At 35.1% G+C, this 19,539-nt stretch overlaps 1 long non-coding RNA gene and 1 pseudogene across 1 annotated transcript in view; one reads left to right on the plus strand and one right to left on the minus strand.

Annotated features, from left to right (window-relative positions):
• Nucleotides 1–19,539, minus strand: part of LOC134729459 (uncharacterized) — a 550,495-nt gene that overhangs the window by 285,191 nt on the left and 245,765 nt on the right. The gene's annotated exons all lie outside the window — the stretch shown is intronic.
• LOC100970316 (zinc finger protein 816-like) lies at nucleotides 1,067–3,108 on the plus strand (annotated as a pseudogene).

The raw sequence follows: 19,539 nt of genomic DNA on the forward strand, positions 1-19,539 counted from the left end.
TTTAAAAGATTATATTTAAGAAGCTGAAAGAGATAAAAGAGAACTCAGAAAAACAATAAAAATCAGAAAAACAAATCAGGATATGAATAAGAAATTTATCAAAGATATATATATATATCATTAAAAGAACAAAAGAGAAATTCTGGAATTGAAAAATTGGTGTTGAAATACAAAATACATGAAAAAGCTTCAAGATTAGACTAGACCAAGCAGAAGAAAGAATTTCAGAACTTGAAGAATGGTCTTTTCAAATAAGTCAGTCAGACAAAAATAAAGAAAAAGATATTTATAAAAAATAAGCAAGGCCTACATGACATATGGGACACTACAAAGTGACCAAACATTTGAATTTTCAGTGCCCCAGAAGGCAGAGAGAAAAATGAAAGGGATTGAAAATCTATTCTATAAAATAATACATGAAAATTTTCCAAGTCCAGCAAGAGATTTACACATCCAGATACAGGAAACTCAGAGATCCTCAAGTCAGCACAATGCAAAAACATCTTCTCCACAGTATACTACAGTCAAAATGTCAAATGTCATAGACAAAGAGAGAATTCTAAAAACAGCAATAGAAAAGCATCTAGTCACTCATTAGGGACCCCCATCAAAGTAACAGCAAATTTCTCAGCAGAAACTTTGCAGACCAGGTGATGAAGGAATTATATTTTCAAAGTGATGTAAAAAAATTTAGCCAAAGATACTATACCCAGCAACATTATCCTTTATAAATGAAGGAGAAATAAAGTCTTTCTCAGATAAGCAAAAGCTGTGGGAATTAATCAGCACTATACCAGCCTGACAAGAAATGCTGAAGGGAGTTCTACACTTGGAATAAAAAGAAAGAGGTTCTACACCTGGAAGCAAAAGGATAATAACTACTATCATGAAAATCCACAAAAGCGGTGGACTGAAGGCTACACCACAGCTGTATGCTTCCCAGTTCTCTGGTGTTGCTATACTGGCGACATGGGGTCCCCACAGACCTAGAAATTCCAGCACCTCTTTCTCAACCCAGAGCAAATTGAGACGTCCAGATGAGAGTCCAGTTGATTTCCAAAAACTCATGTTATGTAAGGAAGCCACCAAGAAGAGCAAAGAAAAGGAGCCAGGGATGGCTCTTCCTCAGGGACACTTGATTTTCAGTGATGTGGCTATAAAATTCTCTGTGGAGGAGTGGGAATGCCTGAACCCTGAGCAGAGGGCTTTATACAGGGAAATGATGTTGGAGAACTACAGGAACCTGGAGTCTGTGGATAGCTCTTTAAAATCCATGATGGAGTTCTCATCAACAGAGCAAGGCAATACAGAAGTGTTCCACACAGGGACATTGGAAAGACATGATTTTTGCTTCCCAGAAATCGAGAAAGATATTCATGACTTTGAGTTTCAGTGGCAAGAAATTGAAAGAAATGGCCACGAAGCACCCATGACAGAAATCAAAGAGTTAACTGGTAGTACAGATTGACATGATCAAAAGCACACTGGAAACAAGCCCATGAAAGATCAGCTTGGATTAAGCTTGGATTAAGCTTTCATTTGCATCTACCTGAACTGCACATATTTCAGACTAAAGGGAAAATTGGTAATCAAGTGGACAAGTCTATCAATGATGCTTCCTCAGCTTCAACATCCCAAATAATTTTTTGTAGGCTCAAAACCCATATTTCTAATAAGTATAGGAATAATTTCCTCCATTCTTCATTATTCACACAAATACAGGAAGTACACATGAAAGAAAAACCTTTCCAATGTAATGAGTGTGGCAAAGCCTTTAATTATAGCTCACACTTAAGGAGACATCACATAATCCATTCAGGAGAGAAACAATATAAATGTCATATATATGGCAAAGCCTTTCATCAGAAGCAATACCTTCCATGCCACCATAGAGTTCATACTGGAGAAAAACCTCAGAAGTGTAATGAGTGTGGCAAGACCTTCAGTCAGAAGTCTTACCGTCAATGCCATCATAGACTTCATACTGGACAGAAACCTTACAAATGAGAAGAATGTGACAAAGTTTACAGTTGCAGATCACAACTTAAAACACATAGGAGAATTCATACTGGAGGAAAAAGCATACAAATGTAAGGTTTGTGACAAGGCTTTCTGGGATAATTCATGCCTTTCATGCCAAAAGAGAGTTCACATTGGAGAGAAACCTTACACAGGTAATGAATGTGACAAGGCTTTTAGTAGAAAAGCACACCTTGCACTTCACCATAGACTTCATACTGGAGAGAAACCTTAAAGTTTGTGTCAAGGTTTTTTGGCATGACTCATGTCTTGTACAACATCAGAGACTTCATACTGGAGAGAAACCTTACAAGTGTAATGAGTGTGTCAAGGCCTTCACTTGAAATTCAGCCCTTGTAATGCATAAGGCAATTCACACTGGAGAGAAACCTTACACATGTAATGAATGTGGCAAGGCTTTTAGTAGAAAAGCAAACCTTGCACTTTGTCATAGACTTCATACTGGAGAGAAACCTTACAAATGTGAAGAATGTGACAAAGTTTACAGTCGCAGGTCACACCTTGAAAGACATAAATGAATTCATACTGGAGAAAAACCATACAAATGTAAGGTTTGTGACAAGGCTTTCCGGAGGGATTCATGCCTTGCACAACATCAGAGAGGTTCATACTGGAGAGTTCATACTGGAGAGAAATCTTACAGATATAATGAATGTGGCAAGGTTTTCAGTCAAAAAGGAAACCTTGCATGTCATTATAGACGTCATACTGGAGAGAAACTTTACAAGTATAATGAGTGTGGCAAGACTTCAGTCAGAACTCATTTCTTATAGGCCATTGTAGACTTCATACTGGAGAGAAACATTACAAGTGTAATGAGTGTGGCAAGACCTTCACTTGAAATTCAGCCCTGTTAATTCATAAGGCAATTTATACTGGAGACAAGTCTTACAAGTATAATGAATGTGGGAAAGCTTTTAATCAACAATCAAATCTTGCACAACATTAGAGAGTTCATACTAGAGAGAAACCTTACAAGTGTAATGAGTGTGGTAAAGCCTTTAGTGGGCAGTCTACACTTATTCATCATCAAGCACTCCATGGTATAGGGAAACTTTACAAATGTAATAATTCTCACAAAGCCTTCAGTAATGCTACAACCTTTACAAATCATTAGAGAATCCATAATGAAGAGACATCTTACAAGTATAGTAAATGTGGCAAATTTTTCAGACATCGTTCATAGCTTGCAATTCATTGGTGAACTCATGCTGGAGAGAAATGTCATGATTGTGGCACAAATGTCATGATTGTGGCAAGGTCTTCAGTCAAGCTTCATCTTATGCAAAACATAGGAGAATTCACACAGGAGAGAAATCTCAAGTGTGATGATTGTAGCAAAGTCTTGACTTCACATTCACACAGCATTACACATCAGAGAATCTATACTGGACAGAAATCTTACAAATGTCATACATATTGCAAGGTCTTCAGTCCGAGGTTAATCCTTGCAGAACATCAGAAAATTCATTTTTGAGATAATTGTTCTAAATACAATGACTATAGCAAATCATAAAGCTTTAATTGACATTAGAGCCTTCAGCATTGACTTGAGATTGAGTTGACTTAACATTGAGTTCAAACATAATTGACATTAAAATGTTTATGTTAAGTATGGGGGTAACCAGCCCCCAATATTTCAATGTAGGTTCTTTTTAAGTGTCAGCCAGTCTGAGAAATAAAGAGAAAGAGTACAAAGAGGGGAATTTTACAGCTGGGCTGCCGGAGGTGACATCACATATCGGTGGGCCCATGATGCCCACCTGAGCCACAAAACCAGCAGGTTTCTATTAAGGACTTCAAAAGGGGAGGGGGTGTATGAACAGGGAGTAGATCACAAAGATCCCATGCTTCTGAGGCCAATAAAGATCACAAGGCAAAGGGCAAAGCAAAGATCACAAGGCAAAGGGCAAAATTAGAATTACTGATGAGGGTCTATGTTCAGCTGTGTACGTATTGTCTTGATAAACATCTTAAACAACAGAGAACAGGGTTCGAGAGCAGAGAACTGGTCTGACCTCAATTTCACTGGGGTGGGGTTTTTCCCCACCCTAGTGAGCCTGAGGGTACTGCAGGAGACCAGGGCGTATTTCAGTCCTTATCTCAACTGCATAAGACAGACACTCCCAGAGTGGCCTTTTATAAACCTCCCCCCAGGAATGCAATCCTTCCCCAGGGTATCAATTATTAATATTCCTTGCTGGGAAAAGAATTCAGTGATATGTCTTCTACTTGCACGTTCATTTATAGGCTCTCTGCAAGAAGAAGAATATGGCTCTATTCTGCCCAACCCCACAGGCAGTCAGGCCTTATGGTTGTCTTCCCTTGTTCCCTGAAAATCGCTGCTATTCTGTTCTTTTTCAAGGTGCACTGATTTCGTATTGTTCAAACACATATGTTTTACAATCAGTTTGTACAAGAGTGGTCCTGAGGTGACATACATTCTCAGCTTAGGAAGATAACAGGATTATGAGATTAAAGCAAAGACAGGCATAAGAAATTATAAGAGTATTATTTAGGAACTGATAAATGTCCATGAAATCTTCACAATTTATGTTCAGAGATTGCAGTAAAGACAGGCATTTCCTGTACGTTTTAAGTTAATATTTGAAACAATCGAAGGCAAAACAACATATTGTAGTGGGTTACCTGTGCTGAACACTGAATCATTTTTCCTCTTAAGTTGAAAATGATTTTAATGCAAAGCACCTTGTTTGAGCAGGCAGAGTCATGCGTCCTGCAGGCAGGGTGAGCTCCTTTCCATCTGGGGCAGGGCGGGGGAGAGGGGCAGGGACCTCAGTAAAAGAGTGGAGTGGGGCACTGGTTGCAGCAGGGACTGACAATTAGAACAGCTTATTAAACTAGGCAAAGTTCTGGGTTGTTTGAGTGGTTAATGGAAACTGAAAGGTGACATAAAAAACTGCCTACTACACAAAGGGGGTGAAGGAATATTTCATTTTTCATGGAAATAAAGTCAGGGCCCAGAGCAGTGGCTCACACCTATAATTCCAGCACTTTGAGAGGCCAAGGCAGGAGGATTGCTTGAGCCCAGGAGTTTGAGATCAGCCTGGGCAAGATAGTGAGACCTCATCTCTACTAAAAATAAAAGTAAAAAAATCAGCCAGTTGTGGTGGTGCACACCTGTGGTCCCAGCTGCTTCGGGTGCTGAGGTCAGAGGATCACTTGAGCCAGAAAGTTGGAGGCTGCAGTGAACTCTGATCTCACCACCACACTCCAGCCTGGATGACAAAGCTAGACCCTGTCTCAAACAAACAACCAAATAAATAGGAGGTATAGTATAATTCCTTTTTTAAAAAGAAAGGAAGATATTTTCTTTCTTTTTGTCTCTTTTCTTAGGACATTTATTTAGAAAATTTGTAAATGCATTTTCTGTGTCTTCTGAGTTTTTTTTTTTTTTTTTTTTTTTTTTACGGAGTTTTTCTCTTGTTACACAGGCTGGAGTGCAAGGCATGATCTCACCTCACCGCAATCTCTGTCTCCTGGGTTCAAGCGATTCTCCTGCCTCGGCCTCCTGAGTAACTGGGATTACAGGCATGAGCCACCATGCCCAGCTAACTTTGCATTTTTTAGAAACTAATTAAACCTTTTTTCAGCTTAATGATCCAGGGATGTATTTCTGAAAAACTTGGGAGCTCTCTTTGAAAGGCAAACAGCAAGGGAGATAGTAACTTTATCTCAGTAGGAAATTAAATAATTCAAACATCAAATAAATCCAATTTAAAGCTATTGACCTTTAGGTAATTCTGAGCCTTGAGAGGAATGTGGCCATATAACCTGAGTCCATTGGTATGCAGGGGCAACTTCTAAGAGTTTTCCTGTAAGTAATTAGGAAGACTAAGCAGCCCCAAAGATAAGACCTTCTTGGATCATTGTCCCTTCTCATGGAGTGATAAAGTAACCTTCTTGAAGTGTATCAATCTGTAACCAACCAAGTTGCTGCAACCTATGCACTACTCTTGAATGGAAAATGTCGTGATTTTGCTAAGGCTTCTCTGTCTTTCCCTCTGTGTGTGAAACCCTAATGTCTCCACTTTGGAACACTGATCCCATTCATTTAGAGTTGATGTTTCCAGGTGGCTATTTCCAAGCTTTGTGTTTAAGTAAATTCTGTACTTAATCATAAAAAAAAAGAAAATCCACAAAAGCATAAAACCCACTGGTAGAGTAAAAACACAAATAAGGAAGAGAAAAGACTCAAATGTTACCACTACAGAAACCCGCCAAACCACAATAAAACAATAAGAGAGAAATAAAGGAATAAAGGATATGCAAAAAAAAAAAACCCAGAAGTCAATAAAATGGCAGGCACAAGTTCTCAAATATCAATAATAATCCTGAAAACTCGGAGATCTGATGAATAAATTTAGTAAAGATGCAGGATACAGAATCAACATACAAAGATCAGTAGCATGTTTACACACTAATAGTAAACTAGCTGAAAAAGAAATTAGGAGTGCAATTTCATTCTCAATAGCTCCAAAAACATATAAAGTACCTAGGAATAGATTTAACCTAAAAGGTAAAACACTACTACTACAAAAAAAAAAACACAAAATGCCGTTGAAAATTTTAAAGATGATACAAGCAAATGGAAAGACATCCCATACTCATGGGTCAGAAGTAATATCATTAAATTGACCATACTACCCAAAGCAATCTAAAGATTTAATGGAAAGCCTGTTAAAATACCAATGTCATTTTTCATAGAAATAGAATAAAGGAATTCTATAGTTTGTATGGAACCAAAAAAGAGCCAAAATAATCAAAGCAACACTAAGCAAAAAGAACACAGCTGAAGGTATTACACTGTCTGACTTCAAAATATGTTACAAGGCCATAGTAAACAAAACAGCGTGGTATTAGTATAGAAACCGACACACAGACTAAAGGAACAGAATAGAGAAACCAGAAATGAACCCACATTTTAGACCCAACCGATTTTTGACAAAGTACCAAAAGCATTAATTGGGATAAGGACAGTCTGTTCAAAAAAATGGTGCTGGGAAAATTGCATATCCATGTGCAAAATAGAACTGAAACCTTATCTTTCACCATATATAAAAATGAATGTGAGATGGATTAAAACATTAAACATATATAATAAACTATAATACTACTAGAAGCAAACATAGAGGAAACACATTGGACTAGGCAAAGATTTTGAAGTCACAGCTAAGACCTCAAAAACACAGGCAACAAGACCAAAAATAGACAAATGGGACCATATTAAACTAAAAAGCTTCTGCAGAGCAAAGGAAACAACAGAATGGAAAGAAAATCTATTGAATGGAAGAAAATATCTGCAAACCACTCATCTGGCAAGTAATATCCAGAATACACAAGGAACTCAAACAACTCAACAGGAAAAAAGTAAATAATCTCATCTAAAAAATTTTCAAAGGATGTGAATAGATAGATATTTCTCAAAATAATACATACAAATGACCAATGGGTATATTAAAAAATACTCAGCATCCCCAATCATCAGGGAAATGCATGTGAAACCCACAATGAGATACCATATTACTCAAGTTGGAATGATTATCATAAAAAGACAAAAAAAATGATGTATCCTGGCAAGAATGCAAAGAAAAAGGAACTAATATATCATTGGTGGGAATATAAATTAGTACAGCCCCCCCGGAAAACAGTATGGAGATTTCTTAAAAAGCTAAAAATAGAATTACTGTACAATTCAGCAATCCCACTACTGAGTATTTACTGAAAGAAAAAGAAATCAGTATATTAAAGGGATACATGCACCCCCATGATTACCACAGCACTACTCACCATAGCAAAGATACAGAATCAAACTGTGCTCATTAACAGATAGATGAATAAAAAAATGTGGTATATATACACAATGGAATACTATTTGACCATAAAATGGAATGAAATCATTTTATTTGTAGCAACATAGATGCAAGTGGAGGTGATTACATTAAGTGAAATAAGCCAGGCACACAAAAAAAATGTCATATGTTCTCACTCATATGTGGAAATTTAAAAAGTTGATTTCATGGAGGTAGAGAGTAGAATTATACATACCAGAGGCTGAGAAGGATTGTGCATGATGATGGTAGATGAAGAGGTTTGTTAATAAGCATGAACATACGATTAAATAGAATGAATAAATTCTAGTGTTTGATAACAGAGTAAGGCATCTATAGTTAACAGCAGTGTGTTGTATATTTCACAATAATTAGAAGGGAGAATTTGAAATATTTCCAGCACAGAGAAATGATAAATATTTGAGATTATGAATACGCCAAATACCCTGACTTGATTATTACACAATTTATGCATGTAATTAAATATCATATGTATCCCATAAATATGTATGAATATTATGTATTAAAACTACTAAAACAACTACTGAAATAAAATGTGTTTCATTTGGCATAGCAATTCTGATTCTAAGACATGAATGAAAGACATACATGTATATACTAAGAGGGAAATAAAACAATGTTCATTGCAAAAAAAATTTCTTAACAAAACCAAATGAAAAACAATATCATTACCTTTAAATGTAGGGTATGTATTTCATAATATGGATATATTATAAATTATTTAAATAATTATTTAAATTTGTAGTACATCCATATTATGGAGTATTACACAGCTGTTAAAACTAATAAAAATAACTTATATTCTGTGACAGAGAAATATATCTAAGACTCTTGTTAAGTAAAAGATCCAGGAAAGAAGGCATATAATATAATATTATTTATGTAAATGTGTAGTTTTGTATATAAGTGTGGGCAAGCACATGTATAAATACAAAGAAAAATGATTTATTGCATACGTCAACATGTTAGCTTTGTTTATTACTTTGGGATAGAAAAATTGGTAGGGGGATGAAAGCAAGGGAAAAGTCATGTTTTCTCAAAAGAGATATTTCTTGATCTTCTTCAATAAAAGTGCATTTATTTAATACTTCTGTGATAAATGTATTCACAAGTAAAAGGACTTGTAATAAATGAAACTTCAAAACGATCTAAAAGATCAATACATGAATATTTAGTATATTTTAGTCTATCTTCAGCTGTTCAAAGAGGGTTTAAAACAAGAAAAAATTCATATAAGGAAAAGGTGAATAAATCTGAATATGTAAAAATTTAACATTTCTCCATGTAATAAAACACTGAAAATGTATTGAGAGTCCATTGGCATCTTTAAAAAGCATTGTCATAGGGGTGGAATTAGCATCTTTTATACATAAACATTTCTTAGAAAACAGGAGAAAAGGATTAAAAAATATTAAGGTAGAAGGCACAAGATATTTTCAAAGGAGAAAAGCAATTAACAATCATCAAATAAAAAGACTTAAACTTGGACAACAATCAAGAAAATGTACAATTAAAAAATCAACAAGATGCCATTTTATGTATTAAATTGAGATGGAATAAAAAATGTTTAAAAATAATTCTCTTAATGGAACTACAGTGAAACAGACTCTCTCAGCTGTTGTTGGTGGGAATGTAAACTGATAGACATTTCTGGAGAACAATTTAGCAATGGTTTAGAAAAACAACGAAAAGAAATATGTAGGGAGGTTATCAGTGATTATCCCTGGATGTTGGGATTAGGAATCATCTATTTTTTGTTACTTCTACTTAAAAAAAATTAAAAATTATTAATACCTTGAGTGTCCACAATAAAGTTCCTTTTAAGCAAATGGCCTTGTGTCTACTACACAGACTATCGTGTAACTCTGGCATCGGCTTCCTAGAAGTTTCTGATTATTGGGTGAGTGTTCATTTTTATAACGAGACTGCAGAACACTGAACGGAGGATGGAACACAATCCCAACCAAACAACTCAACATTATAAAGTGGACAGGAGGAGGAATACTAGACTGTCATTGGTTGCTGCCTTTGGATGGTAAAAATGTCCAAGCCAATTCTTTCTACCTTTTGAAAATTTCCAAGTTACCCAAGTAAGTGTATACTACATTTAATTTGACCAAAAATGTGTGTATAACTGAGATTGGGTATTTTCTGGGGGAAAAGATTGCTCTAGATCTACAGGATATCTTATGTCCTACGGTCATTTCAATCTATTTTCCATGTCTCAAAAACAGAACTTTCATTGTTTTATGTGCAAGAGTTTCCAGTGTTTTGTTTGTTTTTTTAAAGATCCTGACATCAAGAAAGCATTTCTATTCTTCATTCCACATATTTCTTTTATTAATGTCTTCCCATGGTCTTTGAAATGTAATTTCAAAAGCTCAAAGAAGTCAACCTCCCTATACGCAATAAAAGTTTGTGGTTCTTAAATAACTTTAATCTTAATACTTTTTACTTTTTTTTTTAAGGTACTCCTTTTCATATTAGCTGATTTGCTCCTCTTTTTCCCGCATGCTGCCTACAGAAATCCTACTTTAATTATACCACTGCTGGAACTTCAAAAGAAAGCCTCAACACAATGGATTTATTCTTTTTCAGTTTAATTTTACTTGTTAAAGAAGTTTTCTTTAGCTACCAGCTTAAAAAAAGGTAGAGCTGAGTTTTATTAAACCTTGTTCTACAGCAAAGTTTCAGTTCAAGCTCTTTGAACCAGATCTGCTATGATGGAGGTCAGCCACTACTTTTTTTTTTTTAAAGATAATAACACACACACACGTCCTATTTTTATTCTTATTCTTCCATTGAAGTTATTTCTGTGAAAGGGGATATATTCCTTATTCTCCTATAACATAGAATATTGCTCTAAAATCTCTTAAATAAGATAAAATAAATGTGGTAGCTTAAATAAAAACTGGCATAGAGAATTAAATTAATTATCCATATACAGTTAAAGTTCAGAAAATAGAAATAAATACAAACAAACTTAGAAGACTTGGTTTTATTAAGGACAACAAACAAGGGGCCCTGACCACTGAATATTTTTGAAACTTTTCTGCTTATAATTTTTGTTATTTAATCCACTAACCACCCACTCCTGGCCATACCCTCTAAAGCCAAGATGTGGTTCATGCATTTCTTTTTTTTTTTTTTTTTTAACTTTAAGTTCTGGGATACATGTGCAGAACGTGCAGGTTTGTTACATAGGTATACATGTGCCATGGTGGTTTGCTGCACCTGTCAACCCGTCATCTAGGTTTTAAGCCCCACAGGCTTTAGGAATTTGTCCTAATGCTCTCCCTCCTTTACCCCCTATCCCCTAAACAGGCTCTGGTGTGTGATGTTCCCCTCCCTACGTTCATATGATCTCATTGTTCAACTCCCACTTATGAGTGAGGACATATGGTGTTTGATTTTCTATTCCTGTGTTAGTTTGCTGAGAATGATGGCTTTCAGCTTCACCTATGTTCATCAGCCATGCATTTCTTTCTAATTTCATCTGATGCCATGTTACAATACACCCTCACCATGCTGTATGGTTACTAGCTCCTAAAATACAGAATTCCTTCCAGATTCAAGGTATTTGAATTTGCAGTTTCCTGTACTGGGAATGTTTTTGTTTCTACTTCACCTACATGATTCCTTCACCTATAGGTGATTCCTATATTTATTTATATAAATAAATAAAAACACACAAACAACCCACACTAATGAGAGGACACCTCAAGGGCTCTTCTGTAATGAGCCATGATTTAAAGATTTTATAGCAATTTTTTTATTTGTCTTGTTCCTGCGTGTGTATCCAAGCCTAAAACAATATATAATAATTAAGGGAGGCGAAAAAGGGCAGAGAGTCACAGAATATTAAGGTAGAAAGGCGCTTGAAATGTCTCAGTCTAACCTTTTACTCTTTACTGGAGCCTAATCTTTTACTCTTTACTAGAGCCTAGAAGAAGGTGGCTCCTGGCAACATTCTGGCTTAAATAAAACACAAGAATATGTGCCTCTATGCAGCAGTCCTAAAAAAAATTCAGAAGAGAAGGACTAGGAGTTATCTCCCAGAAGGGTGTTCAAAGGCCAAAGGTGAGACTGAAAGTAACAGAGAATGAGCTGAAAAACAGAAAATGAATTCTAAAATATTCTCTTTGTTCCAGCCCTGCCTGTTTCTCTACCCACAGCCTACTCTCTCCCCCTCACTCACTGAATTCCTCCTACAAGAGCATTTTCTCAGTCATTTCAGGGGGACAAACTCTTTCTCAAATCTGTTTTTTTATCATTTTCTCTACCTGGAAGAATTTTCCTTTTATTTAGCCAGGTGACTGTCATACCATATAATCCTCACTTTAAAACATCACCTTTAGAAAAATAAATCAGGTACCTTTGTTTTATTCCGCTGCAGCCCCCATAATTTTCTTAGACAGAATCTATGGTAATTTTTACTCATGTAGTGTTTTTGTTTCTGTCTCACTACTTGACTTTAGTACCAGTTGGGTACATATTTGCTTATATTTTCTCACAATCCTGGAGCTAGAAGTCCAAAATCAAGGCGTCAACAGGTGGGTTTCTTCTGAGGCCTCTCTCCTTGGCTTGCAGGTGGCCTTCTTCTCTTCAAGTGGGCACATGGTCCTCTCTCTGTGTGTGTCTATATCCTAATCTCCTTTCTTATAAGGACACCAATAATATTGGATTAGAGCCCATTCTGTGGACCTTGGTTTAATTTAATTGCCCCTTTAAAGACCCTGTCTCTAAATATAATTGCATTATGTGGCACTAAGTGTTAGGATTTCAACAGATGAATTTATGAGAAGTAGAGAGGTAGACGTAATTGAGCCCATGAAACCATTATAGTCTCAACGCCTTCCTCAGAGCTCGGCACACAGTAGGTGCTATTACAAAAGATATATTTATAAAAGAAATATCTAATTTAGTGCAGTGTTTCTTTGTTAAATTAGAAGGAGTGGGAAACAAACTACTTTGTTTGTATAAAAGATCATGTCTTTTATAATACCTTAAATATTAAACAGTAAAGTTTTCTCTGAAAGATTCAGGTAGGTTTCTGTTATATAAACACCTCAATAAGGGATAATCCAATAAAATTTTCAGCCAGAGGAGAAAGAGATTGATCTTGAGGCTAAAATCTATGCATGATTTCAAAGAATCAGATGTTTTAAAGTACAATGTTTAGTATTTGTTTTATCAGGCATGTGAAGAGTTTTTAAAATGCATCTTAAGCCGGGCGTGGTGGCTCACACCTGTAATCCCAGCACTTTCAGAGGCCGAGAATTCGAGATCATCCTGGCTAACATAGTGAAACCCCATCTCTACTAAATATACAAAATTAGGTGGGCGTGGTGGTGTGCACCTGTAATTTCAGCTACTCGGGAGGCTGAGGCAGAAGAATCACTTGTACCCAGGAGGCAGAGATTGCAGTGAGCCGAGATTGTGCCATTGCACTCCAGCTTGGGCAACAGAGTGAGACTCCATCTCCAGAAAAAAAAAAAAAAAAAAAAAGCATTTTACTTATAAATTAAGTCATTCCTCTTAAAATCTATGAAGTAGACACATTTAGATTTGGCTTTTGTTAGTTCAATAATCAGAAGATAATCAGATAATCTCGTTATGGGCATAGTTAAATGTATCTATACATGTATTAAAATTCAAAGAACTGCACATCAGAAATGAGATTTCTTCATAGCTTTGTCCCTGTTTTAGAATAATTATGGGAACAACCATAAATATTAATTCCTATTTAATATGTATGTAGTCTGGAATCCCGAGGTGTGAATAGCAATATCTTATTACACAAACCAGAGTATTCATTAAGTGCTTTTGGATAATCTTTAGAGAGTACATTAAAATTCAAATATTACTATGCATATGAGTAGTCTGCAGAACTTAAAGAGGTATTTCAGAAATAAGGTATTCTTCATGGAGTAAAAACTTATTAATCAAAACATTCAAATGAATATCAGCATAAAAGAAAAGAAGGTCAAGTGATTACGTGGAGCCGAATTTAACAATAAACTCAAGAGAAAGATATTTTAATAAAAGAGAGATATTGTGCTTCATAATTGCAGAATTCCACAGTACTTTAGTTGTGTCAATGCAGTTTACCTCTAAGTGCTTTGTTGCCACTACTGTTCTTCTTTTCATTGTTATTTTGTTCTCTTCGATTTTGACTTGTTTTTATGCTAGCAAAGCATTTACATATTTTTGTGACACATAAGAAAAGAGACCTTTTGAAAGTGTAACTACTATGAATTTTGATTATTTCAATGCTCTTTTTATTTTTAAACTACTATATAATACAATTCACTTTTTTCTTCTGATGTGCAGCTTTATGATTTTTAACAAATGTATAGATACATTTAAACATGCCCATAACGAGATTAAAACCAGTTCCATCACCCTAACAAACCTCCCTAGTGTTATCCGTTTATATTTACACCCTTCCCTCCAACCCAACTCCTGGCATACAATGATCCTCCACTATAGTTTTGCCTTTTTGACAATGTAATGTAAATGTAAACATATACTATTTAGCTTTTTGAGATTGGATCCTTTATTCAGCATAATGCCTGTGAGATCCATCCAAGTTGTTGCATGTATCCATAGTTCTTTCACTTTTATTGCTGCATAATATTATATTTTATAGATTTACTAAAGTTTTTTTATTCATTCTCCCATTGAAGGACGTTTGCTTGTTTTCAGTTTTTGGCAATTATGAATAGACTTGCTATAAACATTCCTATGCAGATTTTTTGTAAAGCAAAAGTTCATGTGTCTAAGATAAATGCCTAAGAATGAGATTTCTGGCTCATATGATAGATGTATATTTAAATTTATAAGAATCTACCAAATTATTTTTTAGAGTGGCTATGTAATATTCCATTCTCATCAGCAATGTCTTAGAGTTCCAGCTGTTTTACATCCTCACTGGAACTTACTGTCAGTATTTTTTTTACTTTAATCATTCTAATGATAAGCACAATAGTTACTCATCCTAGTTTGTTTTTTTGTTTGTTTGTTTGTTTGTGTTTTTTTGAGACCGAATTTAGCTCTTGTTGCCCAGGCTGGAGTGCAATGGTATGATCTCGGCTCACTGCCACCTCCGCCTCCGGGGTTCAAACAATTCTCCTGCCTCAGCCTCCCTAGTAGCTGGGATTACAGGCATGTACCACCATGTCCAGCTAAAATTGTATTTTTTGTAGATACAGTGTTTCTCTATGTTGGTCAGGCTGGTCTCAAGCTCCCAATCTCAGGTGATCCGCCCACCTCGGCCTCCTAAAGTGCTGGGATTACAGGTGTGAGCCACCGCGCCCGGCCTCATCCTAGTTTTATTTAGTATTTTCCTAAAGGTGAATAATGTTGAAAGGCCTTTCCTTTGCTTATTTACTATTCTTATATTATTTGTCTTAAAATGTTTGCTCAAATCCTTTGCCTATTTTTCAATTTTGTTGTTTATTTTCTTACCTTTGAGTTTTACTATTTTTATATTGTTTGTACAAGTCTTTTTTGGTAGTTATGTAATTTGCAAATATTTTCTTTCATTTGGTAGTGTGCCTTTCAATTCTTTCAAAATGTTTTCTGCAAAGTAAATTTCAGTGAGATTCAATTTATCATTTTTATGAACTATAATTTTGGTTATCTAATCATTCTACCTCTTATGAATATATGCAGAAATACCTGATAGGATTTTGATTAGTATTAGGTTAAATGTATAAATCAATTTGAAGAGAATTAACATGTTTACTATATTGAATATACACATCCACTAACATAGTAGGTTGCCATTAGGTTTCCTTTGATTCCTTTCATCACAATTTTGTAATTTTCAGCATACACATTCTGTACATGTTTTGTTAGATATATACTTAAGGATTTCATCTTTTATTGTAATTGGCTTGGCTTTTTCTTTTAAATGTTAGGTTCTAATTGTACATTGCTAGTATCTAAACATACAATTGGTTGTTGTGTGTTAATTTTGCATCCTGTGACTTTGCTAAACACACTTATTCGTTGTAGGAGGGTTTTTTTCCCTATAAATTCCTTGGGATTTTCTCTCTCTATATATATAGTCATGTTGATTGCAGAATAAATAGTTTTCTTTCTGCCTTCCTAATTTTTATGTTTATTATTTATTTTCCTTGCCTGATTGCACTAGCTAAGACCACTGGTACTATGTTGGAGAGGAGTGGTGAAAACGAGTATTTTTGCCATCTCCTTAACCTTAAAGGGAAAGCATTCAGATACTTTTTAATAAGCTAGCCACTTTTGGTGTACCAGCCTGTGTAAAAGAAACCAGTAAGCAGTTGGTTGTTGTTTGTTCGTTTGTTTGTTTTTGAGACAGAGTCTCGCTCTGTTGCCAGGCTGGACTGCAGTGGTGCAATCTTGGCTCACTGCAACCTCCACCTCCCAGGTTCAAGCAATTCTCCCTGCCTCAGCCTCCCGAGAAACTGAGATTACAGGTGCCTACCACTATGCCCAGCTAATTTTTGTATTTTTAGTAGAGGCAGGCCTTCACCATGTTGGCCAGGCTAGTCTCAAACTCCTGACCCTCAGGTGATCCACCCGCCTTGGCCTCCCAAAGTGTTGGGATTACAGGCATGAGCCACCGTGCCATCTGTGTTGCTTTTTTGTTTTGTTTTTCAGGTAAAACTGTATCTACAAAGTAGGGCTGCTGTGGTTGACATCCTTTTCATCTCATTAAGATGACACCCTGAGTTCCAACCCTTTCCTCCAGCCCTCTCTGGGGAAGGAAAGAAGAAAATCCAATCAAGTGACCAAAAGTCCAAAAGTGGTTATTGACTGCCACAAAACACATCTCTTTTGAGAGCAATGATACTCACATTCAAAGAGCCTTTTATGTGGGCTTAGCATTGTTTTAACCTATAATTTGGGTTCATATTCTTTCCTTTTGGTCTACAAACTAAAATTAAAAGTTCCTTCTCTTTTAAATATCTCGCATTAAAGGTTTCTTAGTTCTTTTAAACTGTCCAGATGATCTAGAAATAATTTAATAAGCCACAAAAAATAATTCTGGAACAAATATCAACACACATAAACAGAATACATGAGATGCATGCTTATATACACATGCTATGTTATACACTTGTATGCATATTACATACATGATGTGCATATATATTTATATATGGATGCAATTGGATAAACTCCTCTTAAAACCGATAAGCAATTAATAATGCTTAATACTAATAGGTCTCTCAATTGGAACTCGAGAAAAATCAGGACCATTTTAATGAAAAAAGAAAGCACGTACTGTAATAATGTTGACTCTCTATTCACATCCCAGAATTGTGTTAAAGACTCAGAAGATAATAGGTATAACGACCCTTAAAATCCTTAGAGAAAGTTTTGTGTAAATTTTTTTTGTATTTGCATAACCATATGTATGCTAATAACAAAGTTTCTCTGGAGATGCTTTCCTGCCAGGGGCACTTTATTTTAAAGATGATATCAAGTTACGTTTATCATGTGAGAAAATAAAGCAACTTTGGTGTAGCAAGAGGAATAATATACAAGCTCAAAAATAAAGTCTTAGAAGGAAAAATGATGCACGATCTCAATAACATTTTACATTCTTGTTGCACATTTCATCCTAAAGATCAACAAAATGTTCCAACTAATCATAAATGCAGGAGTTATTCAACCTCCTGTTTTAAGAAATTGTCTAAGACGATAACTATCTTTAAACCCACCCAGCCACATAGTTCAATGACTTAGGATAGAAAGTCAAAATCTCAAGTAAGTTTATTGACTTTTCATGTATCATGTCAGTCAGAGCTTGAGTCAAAGTGGGTAAACCGACCCAAGAAAGTAATCAAAATCTACACATTAAATTTGTACATCTGTATATATAAATCTTGTTTTTAACAAACAAAAACAAAATTTACACAATTTAGTTGCTCATTGCTGTCTTTTTTCTATAGGCAGTTTATCACAAATGTCTAATATTATGAACAAAAGCATAAAAGAGAGAAAATTGAGATCTCTTTCATAGTTAGCCTAACTTTTTCATGGGGGAAAGAGGTGATGATTTTTTCCATAAGATTTCCTAGCCCATGGAGAATATGAGTCTTCTGCAGTCTATCTATTGCAAAGCTTCCCATCTTAAGTGAAATAGCATCCTCCTTCAGGCATGTTGTTGCTAGGTTACTATTAAATAGAATTACTATCATGCAATATATACATAAAGGAAGAGTCTTGATATAAGTAAGAAAATAATTATAATAACTTTGTCATGTTTATGCAACTTGATGAATTAATATATATCCAAAGGCATTATTTAGGGGAGGGAAACAAGGTAGATTTATTTTCCATTTTGAATATTCTTAGTGATTCATTGAAAGTCTCTTATATATCCCAAGCACCTTGAAAGCAATTCAATTAAAGAGGATAATTAATCCACAATTCCAGGATTTCTCATAAACAGTATTGTAGCTGATTGGCACAAATGCTGTCATTAAACAGAGGAAAGTTACAAATGTTAGATTTAGAGGGTATTTTGAGTTATATTTATTCTAGTCTATAACTATTACAAAGAAATGCAAAATACCCCAGTTTAGGGATTATGTGCTTTATTATTGAAGAGGTCCATGAAATATCACATCTACCAATGGTTTGGTGGAGCTGATACTTTTACTTACCCTTGTTATAAAAAGCAATCATCATTTGTGTATCAGAATCACTTGACAACTTTTTTAAACATGAGATGCCCAAGCCAAAAATGTGTAGATGGATCCTGGCATCCATACATCCATATGTTTTAAAAGCTGCATTGCTAAATTTGATAAGCAACCAGAGTAGAGACCTGCAGGTCTGTAGACTATTGAACAGCATGTTAATCCTCCAGAAGGTTTAAAAATGAAAGGGTAGAGGCACATAAACTTTAAGATTATGCATCAGTTGTGTTAATATTACTAGAATATCAGGATCACAATGTATAATTTACAATCTAGAGGAACAATTTTAACTAAATTTATATCTTATACCAGGCCTCTCGAATCTTTCTCATTTGCACTCCAGAAATTATACTGCTTTAGAAAAAATAAAATGATACAGTGAGCCACTAACTCTATCTGCAAATTTTTAAAAATAAAATTAGAACCAAATTACACCTCTAAAGTGTAAGCGTTGGATTTGGACATTTTTTGCAAGTGAAGGGTAAAATATAAAACCTGGCAGGAAATGGAAAATAGAATTTTTTTCCACTTACCTTTTTATAAAAGTGACTGTAAAATGTGCAAAATCACCATTGACATTCAGGCAATCCCTGAAAAATAGGTTTGAATAGGATTAAATATGAATTGAACTAGGTGAATTATGCGTGACCAAAAAAATAATGCAAGATGCTATAGAGTACACTGATTTTTTTTTTCTGAAATCTATTTCTCTAGATTGATGGTTCAGTGAGTAAGAATAAATGTTTTTATTTTTTTCCCCATTTCACAAAAAAGGTTTTATTTCATGCCTCATCATAGACACTCAGGCTAACTAATATAGCAATTAATATCCTTCGTTTTAAGAAAATTCAGAAAACTGGAGAGCTGGTAGGATTTCCAACAATTGAAAGAGAAATCATTTCACATTTCTACTTTTGCCATTCTTC

The sequence above is a fragment of the Pan paniscus genome, chromosome 19, assembly GCF_029289425.2.
Source record: "Pan paniscus chromosome 19, NHGRI_mPanPan1-v2.0_pri, whole genome shotgun sequence".
Classification (NCBI taxonomy): Eukaryota; Metazoa; Chordata; class Mammalia; order Primates; family Hominidae; genus Pan; species Pan paniscus.